The following is a 24,392-nucleotide window of genomic DNA, read 5'->3' as shown; positions in this document are numbered from 1 at the left end:
ATACAAGCTCAGCAATGAAAGTAATCAACAAACGAGGCGGAATTGGGCTAGATTATGTCACGTGAAGGCCTATCGTATGGCAGTTGGCAAAAGCAACTTTAGACATCTGATGCTAAGTGACCTGTAGCTGTGACTGACAGCTGGTTAATATTAAGTCCTTGACACTGTGGTACATGATCTAAACCTGTGACAATGGCAGTTTGTGACTATCGGGATCACTATCACATGATGGTATAGGACGAGCCCCTATGATGATGGTAGTTGGCGAATATTGGAGCCTCTATCATATAACGGTAAATAACCTGCAGCTGTAACAAAGGCAGTTGGCTATAGCAGGGCTTCTGTCACAAAATCATAATTTTGTAGCTGCGACTATGGCATTTAGTGGCTACTGTGGCTTTGTGTTCAACGACAGACGACTAGCAGCTGAGACAATGGCAGTAGATGAATACTGCGGTCTCTGTCATTCGATATGTGACCCGCAGCAGTATATATGGTAGTAGATGAATACTGCATTCTCTGTCATTCGATATGTGACCCGCAGCAGTATATATGGTAGTAGATGAATACTGCATTCTCTGTCATTCGATATGTGACCCGCAGCAGTATATATGGCAGTAGGTGAATACTGCATTCTCTGTCATTCGATATGTGACCCGCAGCAGTATATATGGTAGTAGATGAATACTGCGGTCTCTGTCATTCGATATGTGACCCGCAGCAGTATATATGGTAGTAGATGAATACTGCATTCTCTGTCATTCGATATGTGACCCGCAGCAGTATATATGGCAGTAGGTGAATACTGCGGTCTCTGTCATGGGTGGTTGGGCTGTGTATGAGTGTGTGAGTGTATGAGGGTATGTATTGTGATGTATGGGCATTGGGCAGTTGGGCTGTTGGCTGTGAATGATGCACTTCCTTTATTTTGGTTCTTTACTTCCTATTCCTGTTGGCAGTTGGTGGAATGTTCGAGGGATTTGAAACCCTGTGTAACAAGGCTGCAATATGAAGATTCTGTTATATATGTATTAATAAAGTGAGCACTTCGTTTTACAGGAATTATTGGCTGATTTGTACAAAACATCACAGTGGCGAAGAAGCTGTAGAACCCTAACTGACATGGCAGCCATTGGCACTATAAAGGACTTTGATCCTGACTCGGATTTATGGGCCTCTTGGGTTGAAAGACTTGAACAATATTTCACAGCTAATGACATTCCCGACAATAACCAGGTCGCTGTTTTCCTAACGGTTATAGGAGTCAAAACGTATGATACGCTAAGGAGCCTCTTACACCCAGAGAAACCTGCCAGCAAGCCATTGGCAAGCTTGATTACTCTATTAACTGGCCATTTCCAACCAAAACCACTAGAGATAGCAGAGAGATTTAAATTCTATAAAAGAAGACAAGGGGCAGTAATCGCTTGAGAGACAGAGCAAAGAATGCCTATAGAGTACAAATGCAGGTTTCGGATGAACAATTTCCTGTCCGAAATGTAAAAATATATAAAATTGGTTCAAATCTGGCTGCATTCACAGTTCAGGTTGTTGTAAATGGAAAGGAACTGACTATGGATTTGGAGCAGGGTAGAATATACCTAAACATATAAAAAATAAAAGAAAGAATACGCTCATAGGGGATTAACGTAAAACACACGGATGCCCCTTATGTTTATGTCACACTCACAAGATATATGTGGTTGTCAGGCACATCAATTAGATGAATATTCTTGAGTCCCTCAGAGTCAGAATAGTGGTTTGGACATGTAAAAAATAAAAATTGACATAGTATAGCGTTGTTATGGAAATAAAATAACAGCTTTAATGGTTGCACTTACAGTGTAACACTTGTAAAAAGGCCCATCAGAACAAGTCTTTTCCTCCCATCAAAAACGGAGCAGAACGTCCTTGTTGAAATTTCAGGCAGGCAGTACACAATAATAAAATATTAAAATAACAAATAGCAATCATCATCAGTCTCTACACGTTTCGTCCGGATCGCCAGACTTCCTCAGGAGTAGTGGAGTGATTCAATCCTTCTGGGGCTTCCAATCCCTTTTAAATCTTCCCGCCGGCATTTTAGTCCAAATTCTCAATTTCGAACAGCTGATTCTTAATACGTTCGTATGCTCCATATATGGAGTTCCGGCTCACATTCGTGGAACGCACGTGCGTTCCACAGACCCGGAAATACCCGCGTCACCCTGGACTGAGCGGATGTGTGTCACTGGAACGCACGTGCGTTCCACTTCGTCCGGTCGGCGGCGGCATTGGAAAAACCCCATACGAGGAAACAAGATAAAGAAATGGGACGAGAATAAGAACATATTAGATATCCAATATATCATAAGGCACAAAATAAATACAATACAGATCAAATCAAAGTAAATCACCATTAAACTTATAGGTCTAACAGGACCTTCCTAACTATCTATCAGCACTTTACTATGTATTATAAAAACACAAGTCCAAACATGTATCACATAACCAATATTGTGAAATACACTTTATCCATATGTGACAAGGAGTGAGCTTGGAAAGGAGGGATGTGTAGAATAAAGGGGAGGATTCTGGAGCCATTTGGTCAAACATAAAATAAAATAAAATAAAATAGAGAAATAAAATAAAAAATGAAAATGAATAAATAAATAAAAATAAGGTATAAAATAAATAATGTTATAAAAAACAAACTAAATCAAAATCCACATTGAGTCCTAGTGGATGTAAAGTTTTTAGCCTATGGATCCAGAATCCCTCCCTCTGTCTGAGTTTGGTGATGATATCCCCTCCCCTTGCATCCAAATTCACCTGTTCAATAACAGTCCAAGACAGGTTGGAGATTCTAAAGTTTGGGCACTTATTACAGTGTGTGGGAACTGAGTGGTTCTGGACCCCCTTCCTTATGTTGTTCAAATGCTCTAGAAAGCGTACTTTCGCTTTCCGCCCTGTTCTTCCCACGTACTGTGCCCCGCAGCCACACATGAGTAAGTAGACTACATTGTTGGATAGACAGGTTACATTTCCCTTAATTTTAAATTCTTCTCCCGTAATTGTGCTTCTAAAGGTATGGGTAAGACCTGGTCTATGTTTGCAGGCTTTACATTGCCCACATGTATAAAAGACTGTTCTACAGCTTTTACCTCCAGTTGTGTTTATAGGTTTAAAGAAACTCGGTGTAAGGTGTGTTGAGAGATTTCTCCCTTTTCTATATATAACCTTAGGGATGTCTGGCAGTTTCCGTCCCAGGAATTCATCGAGTTGGAGAATTGACCAATGCTTTTTAAAGATCTTATTAATATGCAAAGCCTTGGAGTTAAACTGTGTATTGAATGAAAACTCAAAAGGATTTTTCATATTAGTTGGTGGTTTAACTCTATTTATCAGAAGATCCCCCCTACTGGTGTTCCTGATTTTCACTGCCTCCATCTGTAGTTGGTCTTTTTTATATCCCTTCTCTACAAATTTCTTAATCAGAAGATCTGCTTGTTCTGTATATGACTTCTCATCAATGCAATTCCTCCTCAGCCTCGTGAATTGGCTTTTGGGAACCCCTGAAAGCCATTTAGGGTGGTGCCCACTGTCCGATTGAATAAAACTATTTACATCTGTGGGCTTGAAGAAGATTTTTGTTTTTATTTTTGAATCTTCGATATAGATCGTTAGATCCAAAAAATCTATACTGGTTGGATTAAAAACCGGTGTGAACACCAGAGAAAACTTGTTATTATTAAGATATGAGAAGAAGTCATCAAGTTGTTCATCAGACCCTTTCCAGATTACAAGAATATCATCAATGTACCGACGCCAGAGCACCAGGTTTGCCCCAAAAGGACTGTCCGACCAAATAAATGAACGTTCCCAACAGTCCATGAAGATGTTTGCATAACTGGGGGCAAACCTGGTGCCCATAGCCGTACCCTTGATCTGCAGAAAGAAATCATCATTGAACACAAAAAAGTTATGCGTCAGGATAAACTCTATGGATTCAAGTAAGAACAACCTAAAATTAGGGTCCACAGTCTGATCTCCCTCGAGATTCTCTCGTACAGCTTCTAATCCTTGCTTATGGTCTATCACTGAATATAAAGAACTAACATCCAGTGAAATCCAGATGTAGTCTTTACACCATTCAATCGAATCCAATTCTTGTAATAGATGTTTTGTATCTTTTAGATAGGACTTCGCTGCTTGGGCATATTTCTGTAGTGAGTGGTCTATGAATTGGGACAATTTGGATGTAAGGGAGTCAATCCCGCTTATTATCGGTCTTCCGGGCGGGTGGGTTTTAGACTTATGCACTTTCAGGAGAAAGTAGAAGGTGGGAATTCTGGGATGTTCTTGGAAAAGAAACCTATAGATGTTGATGTCAATTATGTTATCATTTAGTGCTTTTTCTAATAAAGATTTTAGTTCGCCCCTAAAAGATATATTGGGGTTATTAGGAAGTCTAATGTAAGTAGTGGTGTCTCCCAACAGTCTATCAGCCTCTCCCTGATAAAAGTCTGTTGACATAACCACTATGCCTCCCCCTTTGTCTGAATGTTTAATGACTATATCATCCCTTTTTCTCATATCCTCCAAAGTTTTCATCTCTTTTTTAGTCATGTTGTTACAGAACTCTTTTTTGTTGGTTAGTTTTTCCAGATCTTTAGTAACCATCTTGTTAAAAACCTCTATTTGACTACCTTTTTCTGGAGGATTAAAGGTGGACTTAGGTCTAAATTTCATAAGTGCGTCTGTCCCATATTGGAATTCCTCTTTTTGTCCCAGTGGGTCCTCTAGTTCTTTTTTGATAAAGAATCTCTTAATACTCAACTTTCTAATGAACTTCTGGAGGTCTATATAAACCTGGAATGGATCTGGAGGAATATTTGGTGTATATTTAAGGCCTTTTTTCAAAATTAGGCATTCCTCTTCAGTTAGTTTTATTTTTGAAATGTTAAATATACCCATCGCTTCCTCCTTCTCCCGTTGTATTATTTCTATGTTTCCTTCCCTGGGCTTATCCTCCTCCTTTTCCCTGGGGTGTCTTGATCTGTTAGTGGGGTAAAACGATTGGTTAGGTCTATCTTGTGGGACTTCGGAGCAAAGTATTGGGTTATACCCTTTTTCCTGACCCTTTGTTCTTGCCCCCTCTCTAAAAAATCTCTATCTTGGGTTCTTCCCTCTAGATGTGTCTCGTCTCTATTGGATCTAGGTGTCTCATCTCTATTTGATCTAGGTTCATTTCGTACTTTTAAACTCCATTTAGATTGTTGGTTATATGTGGGGACATATCTGTCTCTTTTTATCGGGGAATGTGGTTTGTAACCCTCATCCATTTTTCTTTTTGGCAAGTGATTGTCATATCTTATGGGTTTGGCTTGTTTGCTTTTATTATAGTTAAAATTAAAATTTTGTCCATCTTTATTTTATTGAGGCAAGTGGTTATGGTGGTACAGAATGAAGAGAGGGAGATTTGCAGGGGTCATACAGGTGAGAAACATCATGACAAATTACAAAATCTCTTAGAAGTATCAGCCTCATTTTATATTATATAAACACGCTGGAAAACAATAAGTTGCTAAAACAGGTGAACAGTAATAGAAGTCGTAGTCATCAAGCTTAAATACATGTTAGGGAGCATAAAGTCCAAATGGCTGCATGCTAGAGTGTTATGGCCGGCTATTCTGTGGTGTATGGGTAGACAATATGACCGTCAACATCATTGAATGAAATTTTTACATGCTAGGTTAAGACGTGTATAGATCTAATTTATATGTAGCTTTGCGTCGTTAGGAAAAGACAGCCTTTACGATAATAATGGCAATGGCATGTTATTAACAGTTAACACTAAGGAAAAGATGGTGGTGTGACCGTGTGAAACATGAGTTACATTCTTCTGCGTAATTTTTGTTATTAATGTATATTAGATGTCACAAAGGTTAAACTAAATGCAGGCACCAAGCAATTAACGTTAAAGACCTCGCTAGGTACATGCGAACATGGAAGTAAGATTAATAAGCAAAATTTTAGATATCAACTGGCTGAACAGGCTAACCCTTAATAGGCAGGCATAATACTTGCTCCACTCCTTTATTTTGGTCATAAGACCTGTTTGATGCGTTAAAGGTTTGGGAATGGGAGCAGAGGAGGTAGCCATATTAAGAGATGCAAACCCATCTTTGAGGCCCATTGGGCGACTGTTAAAACATACATATAATGAGACAGTTAAACAGATTGAGCTATTGCAACAGGTCATCTTGCCGGGATATGCCGTGCCATTGAGCCGTGATAGTCCCTCTCAGCCTATTCCCTTCAGGGGCAGGTGATGCACCCCCTGTAGTCGGAGGCCCCATTCACTGCTGTCTCTGGGGATCTGCTGCGGCATCGTTGCTGTGAGGAGAGTGGGTAGACCCTGGGGTCCTGCCAGTTTAGGTCGATAGCGTCTTGTTAGGCCCCTGAGTGTGAGCTGTAGCGGCTGTGTCAGGTAGGTCCAGATGGTGGCGAGTAGCCGAGAAGAAGCTGGGCTCACCCCCCTGCTCCGGGTCTGTGTGAAGGCCAGTATCGTTACTCCACGGGCTCGGGGTCTTTTAAAGGCCGGGCCCTTTCCCGTTGGGGTAGGTCTGGAGATCGTGGTGGTGTTCCGCCGCCTGCGGCGTATAAGCCTCCGCCTCTGTGGGGGATAAATCGGGGTTTCACCCTTTAGGGCCTTCAGCCCGGATGGGATCAGTTGTTGAGCGGTCGTCAGCTTTGTCACATAAGTACCCGGGGGTCCGCCTGGCCCTCTCCGGTTGTCGCCCACACGTGTCAGCTTGGCATCCAGGTTCGCCTGTGCCCGAGTCTGTGCGGCAAGGTGTCGAGCTTCCACTCTCGCCCAGAAGTTCTCCAGCAGCAGTTGCAGGCGTGAGTATAATGATTCATCTGGGCTAAGCTGACGTTTTGGCAGCGCATGGCCTTCGTTAGGTTGAGCATCCGCCATTTTAAAGTCGCTTGTGGCCTGCTGGTTAGGTCCGTAGTTTCGGCTGTCGCCTACGTTTGTAGGCTGCATGAGTGTACAGGATTTGTTGAGTGGGACCGGGATAACCCCCACCGGTCCCAGGGGGGGTAGGGCAGCCCGATACTGCGGGTGCTGCATGCTTTAGAGTACAGGGAGAGCGGCCGCCTCTCCTTTGTTCAGAGTGATGTAGGCCCCGATCCTCTATTCCGGGTTCCCTGCAAGTGATCCAGGCGTGTAAGGTGTCCCCCGGTTCCTCATCCCCCGTGGCACAGGGTGAAGTAAATTGGGGTTCAATATTAGGCGGGTACCCTTTGTTTTCTGCCTATATTTGAGTGTGGGATCGGGAGCTCACTGACTTCGTGTCCGTTCAGCTCCCCGGTCAGGCTCCGCCCCCAAAATTTAAATTTTGAACACTGCGTCTGTCTTTTCTGTTTTTTATGGAAAAGAGTTGGATTTCTTTATCTTTTTTGTCCCTTCTATATTTGTTGTTTTTGGTCTCTGCAATTTTCTCATCCATTTTTTTGGACTCTATCAAATACAATTTTTTCTTTTTCTATAAATTCGGGACTTTTTTTGTTAAAGGGATTGTCAAAATTATCCAGTTCCTCTAAGACATTATTTAAATTTTCCTTTTCATAATCCACTATGATTTCCATCAAAACTATTGCGCATGTTTCTAGGGCTTTGTCCCATCTGTCTGCTTGGCGTGAGTTTTCCAACCCATTTGCGGGATTCTTTGATAATCTTAGGCCCCTTGGTATGAGGCCCTCTTTAATATAACCCTCTAGGAAGGAAATCTCCCACCATTTTTTGGTCTCTTTTATAGATAATTTTTCCAAAGTTCTAAAGAAAGTTTCGATTCCCTGTTGAGTATTTTGGGAATTATCGTAACTTTCTGAGAATAAAGATTGGAATTTATCAGCCTTTCTCTGCTTAAGTTCAGAAAACATGTTACAATATGTGGTCTATGACAAGAGGAAAAATTCTGATACACAAATACAAATTCAGACCACCCAGGTGCAGTGAAAAAATAAGTAAATAAAAAGGATGATTCTAGTCAGGTAAAACAAGAGGATTCCTCTTAATCCTCACAAATATAGAAACAGGGTAGAATATACCTAAACATATACAAAATAAAAGAAAGAATACGCTCATAGGGGATTAACGTAAAACACACGGATGCCTCTTATGTTTATGTCACACTCACAAGATATATGTGGTTGTCAGGCACATCAATTAGATGAATATTCTTGAGTCCCTCAGAGTCAGAATAGTGGTTTGGACATGTAAAAAATAAAAATTGACATAGTATAGCGTTGTTATGGAAATAAAATAACAGCTTTAATGTTTGCACTTACAGTGTAACACTTGTAAAAAGGCCCATCAGAACAAGTCTTTTCCTCCCATCAAAAATGGAGCAGAACGTCCTTGTTGAAATTTCAGGCAGGCAGTACACAATAATAAAAAAAACTTCCTAATAACCCCAATATATCTTTTAGGGGCAAACTAAAATCTTTATTAGAAAAAGCACTAAATGATAACATAATTGACATCAACATCTATAGGTTTCTTTTCCAAGAACATCCCAGAATTCCCACCTTCTACTTTCTCCCGAAAGTGCATAAGTCTAAAACCCACCCGCCCGGAAGACCGATAATAAGCGGGATTGACTCCCTTACATCCAAATTGTCACAATTCATAGACCACTCACTACAGAAATATGCCCAAGCAGCGAAGTCCTATCTAAAAGATACAAAACATCTATTACAAGAATTGGATTCGATTGAATGGTGTAAAGACTACATCTGGATTTCACTGGATGTTAGTTCTTTATATTCAGTGATAGACCATAAGCAAGGATTAGAAGCTGTACGAGAGAATCTCGAGGGAGATCAGACTGTGGACCCTAATTTTAGGTTGTTCTTACTTGAATCCATAGAGTTTATCCTGACGCATAACTTTTTTGTTTTCAATGATGATTTCTTTCTGCAGATCAAGGGTACGGCTATGGGCACCAGGTTTGCCCCCAGTTATGCAAACATCTTCATGGACTGTTGGGAACGTTCATTTATTTGGTCGGACAGTCCTTTTGGGGCAAACCTGGTGCTCTGGCGTCGGTACATTGATGATATTCTTGTAATCTGGAAAGGGTCTGATGAACAATTTGATGACTTTTTCTCATATCTTAATAATAACAAGTTTTCTCTGGTGTTTACACCGGTTTTTAATCCAACCAGTATAGATTTTTTGGATCTAACGATCTATATCGAAGATTCAAAAATAAAAACAAAAATCTTCTTCAAGCCCACAGATGTAAATAGTTTTATTCAATCGGACAGTGGGCACCACCCTAAATGGCTTTCAGGGGTTCCCAAAAGCCAATTCACGAGGCTGAGGAGGAATTGCACTGATGAGAAGTCATATACAGAACAAGCAGATCTTCTGATTAAGACATTTGTAGAGAAGGGATATAAAAAAGACCAACTACAGATGGAGGCAGTGAAAATCAGGAACACCAGTAGGGTGGATCTTCTGATAAATAGAGTTAAACCACCAACTAATATGAAAAATCCTTTTGAGTTTTCATTCAATACACAGTTTAACTCCAAGGCTTTGCATATTAATAAGATCTTTAAAAAGCATTGGTCAATTCTCCAACTCGATGAATTCCTGGGACGGAAACTGCCAGACATCCCTAAGGTTATATATAGAAAAGGGAGAAATCTCTCAACACACCTTACACCGAGTTTCTTTAAACCTATAAACACAACTGGAGGTAAAAGCTGTAGAACAGTGTTTTATACATGTGGGCAATGTAAAGCCTGCAAACATAGACCAATTACAGGAGAAGAATTTAAAATGAAGGGAAATGTAACCTGTCTATCCAACAATGTAGTCTACTTACTCATGTGTGGCTGCGGGGCACAGTACGTGGGAAGAACAGGGCGGAAAGTGAAAGTACGCTTTCTAGAGCATTTGAACAACATAAGGAAGGGGGTCCAGAACCACTCAGTTCCCACACACTGTAATAAGTGCCCAAACTTTAGAATCTCCAACCTGTCTTGGACTGTTATTGAACAGGTGAATTTGGATGCAAGGGGAGGGGATATCATCACCAAACTCAGACAGAGGGAGGGATTCTGGATCCATAGGCTAAAAACTTTACATCCACTAGGACTCAATGTGGATTTTGATTTAGTTTGTTTTTTATAACATTATTTATTTTATACCTTATTTTTATTTATTCATTCATTTTCATTTTTTATTTTATTTCTCTATTTTATTTTATTTTATTTTATGTTTGACCAAATGGCTCCAGAATCCTCCCCTTTATTCTACACATCCCTCCTTTCCAAGCTCACTCCTTGTCACATATGGATAAAGTGTATTTCACAATATTGGTTATGTGATACATGTTTGGACTTGTGTTTTTATAATACATAGTAAAGTGCTGATAGATAGTTAGGAAGGTCCTGTTAGACCTATAAGTTTAATGGTGATTTACTTTGATTTGATCTGTATTGTATTTATTTTGTGCCTTATGATATATTGGATATCTAATATGTTCTTATTCTCGTCTCATTTCTTTATCTTGTTTCCTCGTATGGGGTTTTTCCAATGCCGCCGCCGACCGGACGAAGTGGAACGCACGTGGAAGGGAGAGAGAGATATGGAAGGGAGAGAGAGATATGGAAGGGAGAGAGAGATATGGAAGGGAGAGAGAGATATGGAAGGGAGAGAGAGATGTGGGGAGAGATATGGAAGGGAGGGAGAGATGTGGGGAGAGATATGGAAGGGAGGGAGATATATGGGGAGACATATGGAAGGGGGAGAGATATGGAAGGGGGGAGAGATATGGAAGGGGGGGAGAGATATGGAAGGGGGGGAGAGATATGAAAGGGAGGGAGAGATGTGGGGGGGAGATATGGAAGGGAGGGAGAGATGTGGAAGAGAGATATGGAAGGGAGGGAGAGATATGGAAGAGAGATATGGAAGGGAGGGAGAGATATGGAAGGGGGAGAGATATGGAAGGGGGAGAGATATGGAAGGGGGAGAGATATGGAAGGGGGAGAGATATGGAAGGGAGGAGAGATATGGAAGGGAGGAGAGATATGGAAGGGAGGAGAGATATGGAAGGGAGGAGAGAGATATGGAAGGGAGAGAGAGATGTGGGGAGAGATATGGAAGGGAGGGAGAGATGTGGGGAGAGATATGGAAGGGAGGGAGATATATGGGGAGACATATGAAAGGGAGGGAGAGATGTGGGGGAAGGAGAGATGTGGGGGGGATATGGAAGGGAGGGAGAGATGTGGAAGACAGATATGGAAGGGAGGGAGAGATATGAAAGGGAGGGAGAGATGTGGGGGGAGAGATATGGAAGGGGAGAGATATGGAAGGGAGGGAGAGATATAGAAGGGAGGGAGAGATATGGAAGGGAGGGAGAGATGTGGGGAGAGATATGGAAGGGATGGAGAGATGTGGGGAGAGATATGGAAGGGAGGGAGAGATGTGGGGAGTGATATGGAAGGGAGGGAGAGATGTGGGGAGAGATATGGAAGGGAGGGAGAGATGTGGGGAGAGATATGGAAGGGAGGGAGAGATGTGGGGAGAGATATGGAAGGGAGGGAGAGATGTGGGGAGAGATATGGAAGGGAGGGAGATATATGGGGGAGACATATGGAAGGGAGGGAGACATATGGGGGAGACATATGGAAGGGGGGAGATATGAAAGGGAGGGAGAGATGTGGGGGAGAGATGTAGAAGGGAGGGAGAGATGTGGGGGGAGAGATATAGAAGGGAGGGAGAGATATGAAAGGGAGGGAGAGATGTGGGGGGAGAGATATGGAAGGGAGGGAGAGATGTGGGGGAGAGATGTGGAAGAGAGATGTGGAAGGGAGGGAGAGATATGAAAGGGAGGGAGAGATGTGGGGGGAGAGATATGGAAGGGAGGGAGAGATATGGAAGGGAGGGAGAGATATGGAAGGGAGGGAGAGATATGGAAGGGAGGGAGAGATGTGGGGAGAGATATGGAAGGGATGGAGAGATGTGGGGAGAGATATGGAAGGGAGGGAGAGATGTGGGGAGTGATATGGAAGGGAGGGAGAGATGTGGGGAGAGATATGGAAGGGAGGGAGAGATGTGGGGAGAGATATGGAAGGGAGGGAGAGATGTGGGGAGAGATATGGAAGGGAGGGAGAGATGTGGGGAGAGATATGGAAGGGAGGGAGATATATGGGGGAGACATATGGAAGGGAGGGAGACATATGGGGGAGACATATGGAAGGGGGGAGATATGAAAGGGAGGGAGAGATGTGGGGGAGAGATGTGGAAGGGAGGGAGAGATGTGGGGGGAGAGATATGGAAGGGGAGAGATATGGAAGGGAGGGAGAGATGTGGGGGAGAGATGTGGAAGAGAGATGTGGAAGGGAGGGAGAGATATGAAAGGGAGGGAGAGATGTGGGGGGAGAGATATAGAAGGGAGGGAGAGATATGGAAGGGAGCGAGAGATATGGAAGGGAGGGAGAGATATGGAAGGGAGGGAGAGATGTGGGGAGAGATATGGAAGGGATGGAGAGATGTGGGGAGAGATATGGAAGGGAGGGAGAGATGTGGGGAGTGATATGGAAGGGAGGGAGAGATGTGGGGAGAGATATGGAAGGGAGGGAGAGATGTGGGGAGAGATATGGAAGGGAGGGAGAGATGTGGGGAGAGATATGGAAAGGAGGGAGAGATGTGGGGAGAGATATGGAAGGGAGGGAGAGATGTGGGGAGAGATATGGAAGGGAGGGAGATATATGGGGGAGACATATGGAAGGGAGGGAGACATATGGGGGAGACATATGGAAGGGGGGAGATATGAAAGGGAGGGAGAGATGTGGAAGGGAGGGAGAGATATGGAAGGGAGGGAGAGATATGGAAGGGAGGGAGAGATGTGGGGAGAGATATGGAAGGGATGGAGAGATGTGGGGGGAGATATGGAAGGGAGGGAGAGATATGGAAGGGAGGGAGAGATATGGAAGGGAGGGAGAGATATGGAAGGGAGGGAGAGATGTGGGGAGAGATATGGAAGGGATGGAGAGATGTGGGGAGAGATATGGAAGGGAGGGAGAGATGTGGGGAGTGATATGGAAGGGAGGGAGAGATGTGGGGAGAGATATGGAAGGGAGGGAGAGATGTGGGGAGAGATATGGAAGGGAGGGAGAGATGTGGGGAGAGATATGGAAGGGAGGGAGAGATGTGGGGAGAGATATGGAAGGGAGGGAGAGATGTGGGGAGAGATATGGAAGGGAGGGAGATATATGGGGGAGACATATGGAAGGGGGAGATATGAAAGGGAGGGAGAGATGTGGGGGAGAGATGTGGAAGGGAGGGAGAGATATGGAAGGGAGGAGAGATATGGAAGGGAGGAGAGATATGGAAGGGAGGAGAGATATGGAAGGGAGGAGAGATATGGAAGGGAGGGAAGATATGGAAGGGAGGAGAGATATGGAAGGGAGGGAGAGATATGGAAGGGAGGGAGAGATGTGGGGAGAGATATGGAAGGGAGGGAGAGATGTGGGGAGAGATATGGAAGGGAGGGAGAGATGTGGGGAGAGATATGGAAGGGAGGGAGAGATGTGGGGAGAGATATGGAAGGGAGGGAGATATATGGGGGAGACATATGGAAGGGAGGGAGACATATGGGGGAGACATATGGAAGGGGGGAGATATGAAAGGGAGGGAGAGATGTGGGGGAGAGATGTGGAAGGGAGGGAGAGATGTGGGGGGAGAGATATAGAAGGGAGGGAGAGATGTGGGGGGAGAGATATGGAAGGGGAGAGATATGGAAGGGAGGGAGAGATGTGGGGGAGAGATGTGGAAGAGAGATGTGGAAGGGAGGGAGAGATATGAAAGGGAGGGAGAGATGTGGGGGGAGAGATATAGAAGGGAGGGAGAGATATGGAAGGGAGCGAGAGATATGGAAGGGAGGGAGAGATATGGAAGGGAGGGAGAGATGTGGGGAGAGATATGGAAGGGATGGAGAGATGTGGGGAGAGATATGGAAGGGAGGGAGAGATGTGGGGAGTGATATGGAAGGGAGGGAGAGATGTGGGGAGAGATATGGAAGGGAGGGAGAGATGTGGGGAGAGATATGGAAGGGAGGGAGAGATGTGGGGAGAGATATGGAAGGGAGGGAGAGATGTGGGGAGAGATATGGAAGGGAGGGAGATATATGGGGGAGACATATGGAAGGGAGGGAGACATATGGGGGAGACATATGGAAGGGGGGAGATATGAAAGGGAGGGAGAGATGTGGAAGGGAGGGAGAGATATGGAAGGGAGGAGAGATATGGAAGGGAGGAGAGATATGGAAGGGAGGAGAGATATGGAAGGGAGGAGAGATATGGAAGGGAGGAGAGATATGGAAGGGAGGGAGAGATATGGAAGGGAGAGAGAGAGATGGAAGGGAGAGAGAGATATGGAAGGGAGAGAGAGATATGGAAGGGAGAGAGAGATGTGGGGAGAGATATGGAAGGGAGGGAGAGATGTGGGGAGAGATATGGAAGGGAGGGAGATATATGGGGAGACATATGGAAGGGGGGAGAGATATGGAAGGGGGGGGAGAGATATGGAAGGGGGGAGAGATATGAAAGGGAGGGAGAGATGTGGGGGGGAGATATGGAAGGGAGGGAGAGATGTGGAAGAGAGATATGGAAGGGAGGGAGAGATATGGAAGAGAGATATGGAAGGGAGGGAGAGATATGGAAGGGGGAGAGATATGGAAGGGAGAGAGATATGGAAGGGAGAGAGATATGGAAGGGAGGAGAGATATGGAAGGGAGGAGAGAGATATGGAAGGGAGAGAGAGATGTGGGGAGAGATATGGAAGGGAGGGAGAGATGTGGGGAGAGATATGGAAGGGAGGGAGATATATGGGGAGACATATGGAAGTGGGGAGAGATATGGAAGGGGGGAGAGATATGAAAGGGAGGGAGAGATGTGGGGGAGAGATGTGGAAGAGAGATGTGGAAGGGAGGGAGAGATATGAAAGGGAGGGAGAGATGTGGGGGGAGAGATATAGAAGGGAGGGAGAGATATGGAAGGGAGCGAGAGATATGGAAGGGAGGGAGAGATATGGAAGGGAGGGAGAGATGTGGGGAGAGATATGGAAGGGATGGAGAGATGTGGGGAGAGATATGGAAGGGAGGGAGAGATGTGGGGAGAGATATGGAAGGGAGGGAGAGATATGGAAGGGAGGAGAGATATGGAAGGGAGGGAGAGATATGGAAGGGAGGGAGAGATGTGGGGAGCGATATGGAAGGGATGGAGAGATATGGAAGGGAGGAGAGATATGGAAGGGAGGAGAGATATGGAAGGGAGGAGAGATATGGAAGGGAGGAGAGAGATATGGAAGGGAGAGAGAGATGTGGGGAGAGATATGGAAGGGAGGGAGAGATGTGGGGGAGGGAGAGATGTGGGGGGATATGGAAGGGAGGGAGAGATGTGGAAGACAGATATGAAAGGGAGGGAGAGATGTGGGGGGAGAGATATGGAAGGGGAGAGATATGGAAGGGAGGGAGAGATATAGAAGGGAGGGAGAGATATGGAAGGGAGGGAGAGATGTGGGGAGAGATATGGAAGGGATGGAGAGATGTGGGGAGAGATATGGAAGGGAGGGAGAGATGTGGGGAGTGATATGGAAGGGAGGGAGAGATGTGGGGAGAGATATGGAAGGGGGGGAGAGATGTGGGGAGAGATATGGAAGGGAGGGAGAGATATGGAAGGGAGGGAGAGATGTGGGGAGAGATATGGAAGGGAGGGAGAGATATGAAAGGGAGGGAGAGATGTGGGGGGAGAGATATGGAAGGGGGGGAGATATGGAAGGGAGGGAGAGATATAGAAGGGAGGGAGAGATATGGAAGGGAGGGAGAGATATGGAAGGGAGGGAGAGATATGGAAGGGAGGGAGAGATGTGGGGAGTGATATGGAAGGGATGGAGAGATGTGGGGAGAGATATGGAAGGGAGGGAGAGATGTGGGGAGTGATATGGAAGGGAGGGAGAGATGTGGGGAGAGAGATGGAAGGGAGGGAGAGATGTGGGGAGAGAGATGGAAGGGAGGGAGAGATGTGGGGAGAGATATGGAAGGGAGGGAGAGATGTGGGGAGAGATATGGAAGGGAGGGAGATATATGGGGGAGACATATGGAAGGGAGGGAGACATATGGGGGAGACATATGGAAGGGGGGAGATATGAAAGGGAGGGAGAGATGTGGGGGAGAGATGTGGAAGGGAGGGAGAGATGTGGGGGGAGAGATATAGAAGGGAGGGAGAGATATGGAAGGGGGGGGAGAGACATGGATGGAAGGGGGGGAAGAAGCAAACGGAGTGGAGTGTGCAGCCAAACATTACTCTGCTTGGAGATTGCAGAGGGACTAGGGAGCGAGCTGAGTGGACAGTGTGGCTACCTACCTGGCTGAGGCTGCATTTTGCAGAGGGGCTAAGGGAGCGAGTGGAACGGACACTTCACACAGTGGCATTACTACTGAGATAGTAAGTAACTTGAAGTGAAGCTTTGAGTGAATTATATATATGTACCCAGGATTACATATTGTTTGCATGAGAATGATACAAGTAATTTAAGTTTGTGTTGGTCTACGTTTTTTTTTCTTTTTGAGCGGCCCACATAATCTTGAGCCTTGTATATTTGGCCCGAGTTAGCCTTTGAGTTTGACATGCTTGCTTTAGAACATTAATGATAAACCAGCTGGCTGCAGTATTTATTATATGTGTAATGGGCGTGTAGGTGTAGGAGGGGGTCGGGGGGGGGGGGGGGGAAGGTGTACAAATCAGCATCAAAACAGACAGTGTGTTCTGTACCGGACAAGACAGGCAGGTTAGACTTCATTCTCCGAGCATGCTTGGTGGAACTTTTGGTTTTGTCTTGTACATGACTACCCGCCTCCCTGTTTGTTACACAAGTAATCACTTTCTACACACTTTACTGGACACAACTGAAAATTAATAAAAAGAAACACAAGTTCGTCCTGAGTTTTCGCAATTGGCTACCTCCCTTAAAACCAACAGACACTTTTTTTGGAATTCTACCGAGAGACCACAACAAGGATTACCAGTTCTGAAAAGTTGGGGAGACTTGTGGACTGTATCCTGGCAACACCAAAAAATAAAGGTAACTTCATGCAATGGTATAGGGCATTTGTCTTGTATGCCCTGTTAATTTGTGGGTACTTCTATTTGGATTTAGCAGGTGTTGTTGGGCTACTGCTGACTGGTGTTGAATTCTGGGAAATGTAGTTTACAGCTACCGTTGGGAACTACAAAAATGGGCACCATTGCTTTATATTGTCAAGAAAAGCTAAGAAGGGCATTTTAATTAAAGACCAGACCCATAATGTCTTGAAACTAAAAAAAATGTGCTTCCATGCAACATAGTCTATATGGTAAGTGTTGTTAAATAGTGTACTTCCAGGTTAACTACAACTCCCACGATTCTTTGTGCACACCTGATGTATTTTTAACTAGAGACATTCTTATAGCAGTTGTAGTTTGTTCACAACTTGAGGTTGGGCAATTAATTATCTGCGGTCTACTTCCTAGTTGCACTTGTGACAAAACGTATAAGGAAACGCAAATTCACAGCAACCCTATTTACGATAAAGGAGTGATTGTCTTTGCTCTGCACATGTGTAGTTTTAATCCAGGCGTTCCTTGAGTTGTGCAATAAAATACATCTGTGTGGTTTAGTGATTAACCCGTAGGTAGCACCTGGAGATAATATTACAAGCAATTATCTGGACCAGCAGTTTAATTAGGACATAAATGCAATCATATCTGCCACATGTCTAGAGTTTCAGGACAGTCCCGATGGTTTTGTTTTTTTATTCCTGTCCCAGAATCCTGCTGACCAAGGGTTTTGTTTGTTCCATGTTGTAAAACAAGATTTCTAAGATATTTTCTATAAATTGTTCAGCACAGTCAAATCTACTATTTGCTAAAGTGAGCTCAGTAACTTCGAGGTTCTGCGGTGAGACATCTTTAGAGACCCGCAGAGTTCCATCTATAGAACGTTAAAGGGTATATTGTTAAGTTCAAGGAGGAGACTAGTAAATTCTGCGATTCTTATATCTTTACAATGGTTTCTGTCAAGGGGTGGGAATCGGGATATATTAGTCAGCAAGTAAACAGTCCGTTATTGTATTTTATGTTTTGGAAGAAGGAAAAATGGGCAAGCGAAAAGATCTGCGTGACTTTGACAAGGAGAAATGGGAATTGGGGGCACACCCAGAACATGCATTTCCAAGTAGTGGTACTGCCATAAAGACCAAAATACAGTTAAAGAAACAGCACACACACAAAAACCAAAATACAGTTTTACATTTTACAAGGTTACTTACAATCGCCTCTCTCAGCAAACAAATATGGGGATTCAGTTCCATCATATGGCCATATTGTGTTAAGCCCAACTCTATGTCACAGTACCCCGATATCAGTGGATCCTACACACATTTTAACATGAGAGATTTACATGCTAACTTGCAATACTTACAACTTAAACTGCATCCAGAAACTCTCCTCAATGTATGCTTTCCTGTGGACTATGACGAAGGTCAAATAGTGATGGCTAGATGGCTTTGTCAGAGGCACGGCCAATCCTGGGCTGGTGTACGTGGTGCACAGCGCCCAAGCACCAAGAGATGGCGGGTGCTGCCAGGAGCGGGCCAATTGATGTCACAGGGGGCCCATGATGTCGTCACCTTAGGGTGCCCCTAATACAGGCACTCATTGACCAAGGCAGAGTAGGCACCTGCTTACATGGATGGCAGGTGCCTACTCTAACAAAATACAGTGTGTTCCTCGGGGGAGAGAGGAGGCAAATGGAAGCTTCCTGCTGCTTACTTCTCCCTCTCGAGCCCTCTCTTCTGGTGATGCCAGGAGCAGGAATATGATATAATTCCAAGCCGCGTATCACTAGACAGCGCAAGGAACCTGAAAGAGTATCGAAGTCACTGGACCCCAGGGAGAGCACTTGGGTCCTGGCATTCATGTGGATGTTACTTTGACACATAACTCCTACCTTGAGATTGTTTCAGACCACACACACCCAGGGTTTTTTTTTTAACAAAAATATACATTTTGTTTTTTACTACTATTCATATGCTCTTGCTTAAGGAAATTGAGTATGGAGGGATGTAGGGGAACAAAACTTAAGTGGACTGGCTGACAATGAAATTAGTTAAGGTAATGCACTATGCGAATGTTATTGCTGCTTCAGTCTCTCCAACACTGTGTCATGTTCCTTTTCTTCAACACTCACTACATACATCTTTTCTCTGTCGTAGACTGCATAGCAAGAGTATCTGTCTGCTAGTAATACGGTAAGGTGAAAAGCAGACAAGTGAGTGCTAGGGGACAGTACCCATAAAGCAGAGAGCAAGCGCAACAATACATGCATTTGTGCCAAGCTCAATGCGCTTCTGCATAGTACGCCCTTAGTTGCCCACCTACATGGTTGGCAACCTGACATGCATTCATGTGACAAAACAACAGGTGATAAAACATGCCAAACAGAACTGAAAAAAAATCACAGGGGTATACTCAATCTTAACAATAACCCAATAATGTGTAATAAATTATGTATATACGTACTTTCTCTGGAGTAAAGTGATTTTGTATTTCGGTACCAGAAAAACCTCAAAATAAAACAGCACTTCAACAAAAAAGTAGTGTAATATGTCTTAATGATTTTGCAGACAGTTGAGTATATAGGTGTCTCACTCACACTTTTATGAGCTACTGAGAGCTCTGCTGTTTAGCGCTTTGACGGTCCAATTCCCCGTCTTGGGATATATGCAGAGCCACAATTTTATGTGTCCAGTATGACTCCGAGGGCCGTCTTTAATTTGGATTGGACCCTGGGCAAGCATTTACTTGGGCCCCCCTGACTACATATAGATACGCACAAATACACTACCTGACACACACACGCAGATACACACTGACCGCATATAGATACACACAAGAACATACAGATACACACAGACTACATATAGATACACTGACACACACATAGACACACACAGATACAAACACTGGCATGCATGCAGATACAAAGGTACACACACTGACTTCATATAGATACACCAACACACACACTGACACACAGATACACAACCTGACACACAGGCAGATATACAGATACAAACACTGACACATACAGATACACACACAAACACAAATGAACAACATACAGATACAGAGACACATTCTGACAGACGTACTGACACAGAAAGCCATACTGAAACACACATACACAAAGACATACTGAACCACACAGACACTGATGGACTCACACACACAGACATACAGATACACTGACAGACATACCGGCACATATACACACAGACAGATGGACATACTGAAACACACATACACTGACAGACATATTGACAAACACAGACATACAGAACCACACGGACACTGACAGAATCACACATAGACATACAGACATTCTGGCACACATACAAACAGACAGACATACTGAAACACACATACAGACATACTGACACACTGACAAACATACTGACACACTGACAGACATACACACATACACACATACTGAACCACACAGACACTGACAGACTCACACACACAGACATACAGATACACTGACAGACATACTGGCACACTAACACATACACACATTCATATATACTGACACTGACACACACACACACTCATGCAAAATTTGATAACCACCCTCCAGTTTCTTACCTTTTCCTGGAGGGTGGCTTCCCTGGGGTCCAGTGGGCTGGCTGAGAGTTCAGCTCTCCCGGCCTGGCCCCCTCCGGAACAGCTTCTTCCTCCCGCGCGCCTCCTGTTTCTGTGGGAGGAAGTGACGCGCGGCTGTCACTTCCTCCCAGTCGGCTGCCGAAAAGCAAGGGCCCGGTCGCGTTGTTAAAGCGCCCGCAGCTGCCCCGTTTGCCCCGCGTTAAAGACGGCCCTGACAACTCCAGCATATAAAAATAAAGCAGAGAGGGTCTATTAGTGCAATAAGTTAAACTATATAAGGTGCGCAAAAGCAAAGTTTCCTACTTACACTTTGGAGAGCAATAAACTTGCTAATTGTACGCTCAACAGCAGAGCTCTCAGTAGCTCATAAAAGTGTGAGTGAGATACCTATATACTCAACTGTCTGTAAAATCATTAAGACATATTACACTATTTTTTGTTGTATTTCTATTTTATTTTGAGGTTTTCCTGGTACCGAAATACAAAATGACTTTACTCCAGAGAGAGTACGTATATAGATAATTTATTACGCGTTATTGTTAAGATTTAGTGTACCCCTGTGATTTTATCAGTTTTGTTTGGCGCAGCTTATCACCTGTTTTGTCAAATTTCTGTATCTTATGCAAGGTATGGGAATCCTTGTAGATTTACTGCTGCCTGTTCACATTATAGCGAGCACCTACACCTGTATTTTTTCCTACATGCATTCATGCCAGGCCGACCTTCCAAATCTTCAGGTAGATCTGCCCCCTTTGGGTGGTGTCGTTTAAATGATTCACATCAATGGCCCATCCTTTTATCCAACCACTGCACTGTTTCACTGGACACTGCTGTTTAACAGTTTATTTGATATGCTTTGCTAAAGAATTACATTTTTAAATGACCTTCTGAAGGAATGGAGACAGGGTCAGAGTCCAACAGAGCAGGAAAGGGAGTTCCATAGGAACAGCGCAGCCATTTAAATGTCTTGAAGGTGGGCGTCAGAGGTGTGAGTACGAACAGAGGATAGATGTAGGTCTTGGCAAAGTGTTGGGGCCTGGGCGGGGCATATTTGTGTTTTATTGAGGATAGGCAATTGGAAGTAGCTTTATGTAGAGATCTATAAGCAAGCACCAGAATTTTAAATTTAGCCCTAAGTTTTTACGGGAAGCCAGTGTAAGGACTGACAGAGGTGTGGCTGGATAGGAAGATGAGCCTCGTAGACTCTAACGGGGCAAGCTGGTGATGCATAAGACCACTGAGAAGCAGATTGCAGAAGTCAAGGCGAGAGATGATAGTGGCATAGACTAGCTCCTAAGCTGCATCCAACTGTAGATGAGGCGGGTGCAAGCTATACTTTTGAGATGGAAGAGGCAGAATCTGGCAGTGACTGCACATGAGGGGTGAAGGAGAGGTTGGAGTCAAAGAGGACACGAAGGTAGCGAGCATGCGAGGTAGAGCTAATGGTAGTGCCATTTACTTGGAGGAATACACATACTTGTGGGAGGATAGATGATACGTTTTGTTTTGGACAGGTTAAGTTTAAGGAAATGAGCAGCCATCAATTTAGAAATAACAGAGAGGCATTCAGATGCAAGAGGGGACAGCGAGAGATCAGGAGAGGACAGGTACATTTGTGGAGTAGGGGACCAATGACAGAACCTTGGGGAACACAGACAGATTGGGGTTGCAGAGAATAGGGAAATCCATAAAGAAATACAGAAAAAGCCATTGGAGAGGTAGGAGAGAATCAGAAAAGAGCAGAGTCTTGTAGACAGGAGGATGAGAAGAAGTTGTTGATGATCAACAGTGTTGAAAGCAGCGGAAAGGCCAAGGAGAATTAGAAGAGAGTAGCGGCCACTGGATTTAGCAGCAGTAGATACTTTGGTCTGGGCCGTTTTGACAGAGTAACGAGTGAGGAATCCAGACTGAAGCGGGTCAAGCAGAGAGTTAGGCTCTCTCGAAGATCTTCGAGGCAAACGGTAGTAGTGAGATAGGGCAATGGTTGGATGGGGAGTTAGGGTCAAGGTTGGGCTTTTTTTTTTTTTTTACGGAATCGGGTTGATTGTTCATGCTCGAAGGGTGAAGGAAAAATGCCAAAGGACAGGGAGAGATTGCATATTTTAGTGTTGCATCAGAGCTGTTTTGGGAATGTGGCGGCGAGGCTCATCTTCCTGTCCGCCAGCACCTCCCACACCTCCCCCCTCTGTCAGTCCCTCCATTGGCTTCCCGTAAGATATATGGCTCACTTTAAGATCCTGACACTTGCTTACAAATCTCCACACAATGCTGCTCCCACCTACTTATCCTCACTAATACACAAATATGTCCCGTCTAGCCCCTATGCTCTGCCGGAGACCTACGTCTAACCTCTGTTTGTACTCCTACCTCTGCTGTTCACCTTAAACGTCCTATGGAATGCCCTTCCCCTTTCTGTTAGACTCTCACCCAATCTCCACTCATTCCTTCAAAAAATCTTTGAAAACTTACTTCTTTAGGATAGCATATCAATTATACTGTGAACAGTTTTCCCTCCCCGCACCCTGATTCCTCTCCTGAAATACTATCCTAGTAACCTACCTTTCTACCTTACCCTTACCTTTTGTATCACTATACCCCACTCCGTCTGGCATGTAAGCTCATTGAGCAGGGCCCTCAATCCCTCTGTTCCTGTGCGTCCAACTCGTCTGGTTACAAATACGTGTCTGTTAGTCCACCCATTGTACAGCACTACAGAACTTGTTGGCGCTTTATAAAGAATAATAATAATAACACAATATGGCCATATGGTGGAACTGAATCCCCATATTTGTTTGCTGAAATAGCTTTTTAGAATTTAAAACTGTATTTTTATGTGTGCGCTGTTCTTTAGTCTGTGTTGTGATTAGACTGTGGAGGCCTGCAGGGTTCAGAGTACAGCAATGCATGATTTAGTGTACAGCAATTTCTTTACTCAATCATTTTCTCCGTCTTTGCTAAATTTGCCCATTCTTGAAACGGAGACCTCCACAATAAACAGACTATTTTTACCCATTTTGAATTCCAACACAACTCAAACCTAAATCTCAGAGCGCTTCTCACATGCACTGCTTTAACCCTTTGCAAGCACAATATATTATTGCCTGAGGCGGAAATCTGGATTTCATTACAAGGCGTGCATTCCGAGCTTAGAGTTGTACCATGGAAGGCATTCCATATTCCCAACATTAGAAATGATTTTACCATGACAGAGGGCATGTCTGTGAAGGCAGTTGCTTGTTTATGAACATGCCAATCTGGAACGTATGGATGTACATTGACTGGCATCCAGGTTGGCCAGCATGCCAGGGTTGGCAATGCACACTGCTGTAGCTCTTTCCAATAGACATAATGCAAGATGGCAAAACAATGACCTAAAAACAAGTTAGAAGCATGCCATTTCAATGGAATTGTAGGCATAGTATAACCCTGAAAGACAGGGCTACCATCAGGGGGTGACAACCATGATGGTTGTCATGGGCCTGGTGGTACTGGGGGTCCGAGTCACTGGGCCCACATTCCTAATGTGCACACACCTATATAAGGATTATTGCTACATATATATTTGCCCTGGCAATGGTGGAACTACTGCTGGTGCAGCTGGCGTGGTTGCACTGGGGCTGGCA

The 24,392-nt window shown here is 44.4% G+C and overlaps 1 protein-coding gene across 1 annotated transcript in view; it reads left to right on the top strand.

Moving 5' to 3' along the window:
- Positions 1 to 16,851: 16,851 nt before the first annotated feature.
- NR1I3 (nuclear receptor subfamily 1 group I member 3) overlaps positions 16,852 to 24,392 on the top strand; it is a 70,275-nt gene continuing 62,734 nt past the window's right edge. Inside the window, exon 1 of the mRNA XM_063439433.1 lies at positions 16,852 to 17,149. The gene's annotated coding sequence lies outside the window, so the exon portion shown is untranslated. The remainder of the gene's footprint in view (positions 17,150 to 24,392) is intronic.

Source organism: Pelobates fuscus, chromosome 13, assembly GCF_036172605.1.
Source record: "Pelobates fuscus isolate aPelFus1 chromosome 13, aPelFus1.pri, whole genome shotgun sequence".
Taxonomy (NCBI): domain Eukaryota; kingdom Metazoa; phylum Chordata; class Amphibia; order Anura; family Pelobatidae; genus Pelobates; species Pelobates fuscus.
Note: the sequence above shows the minus strand (reverse complement) of the source record. Positions and strands in the feature narration are given on the sequence as shown.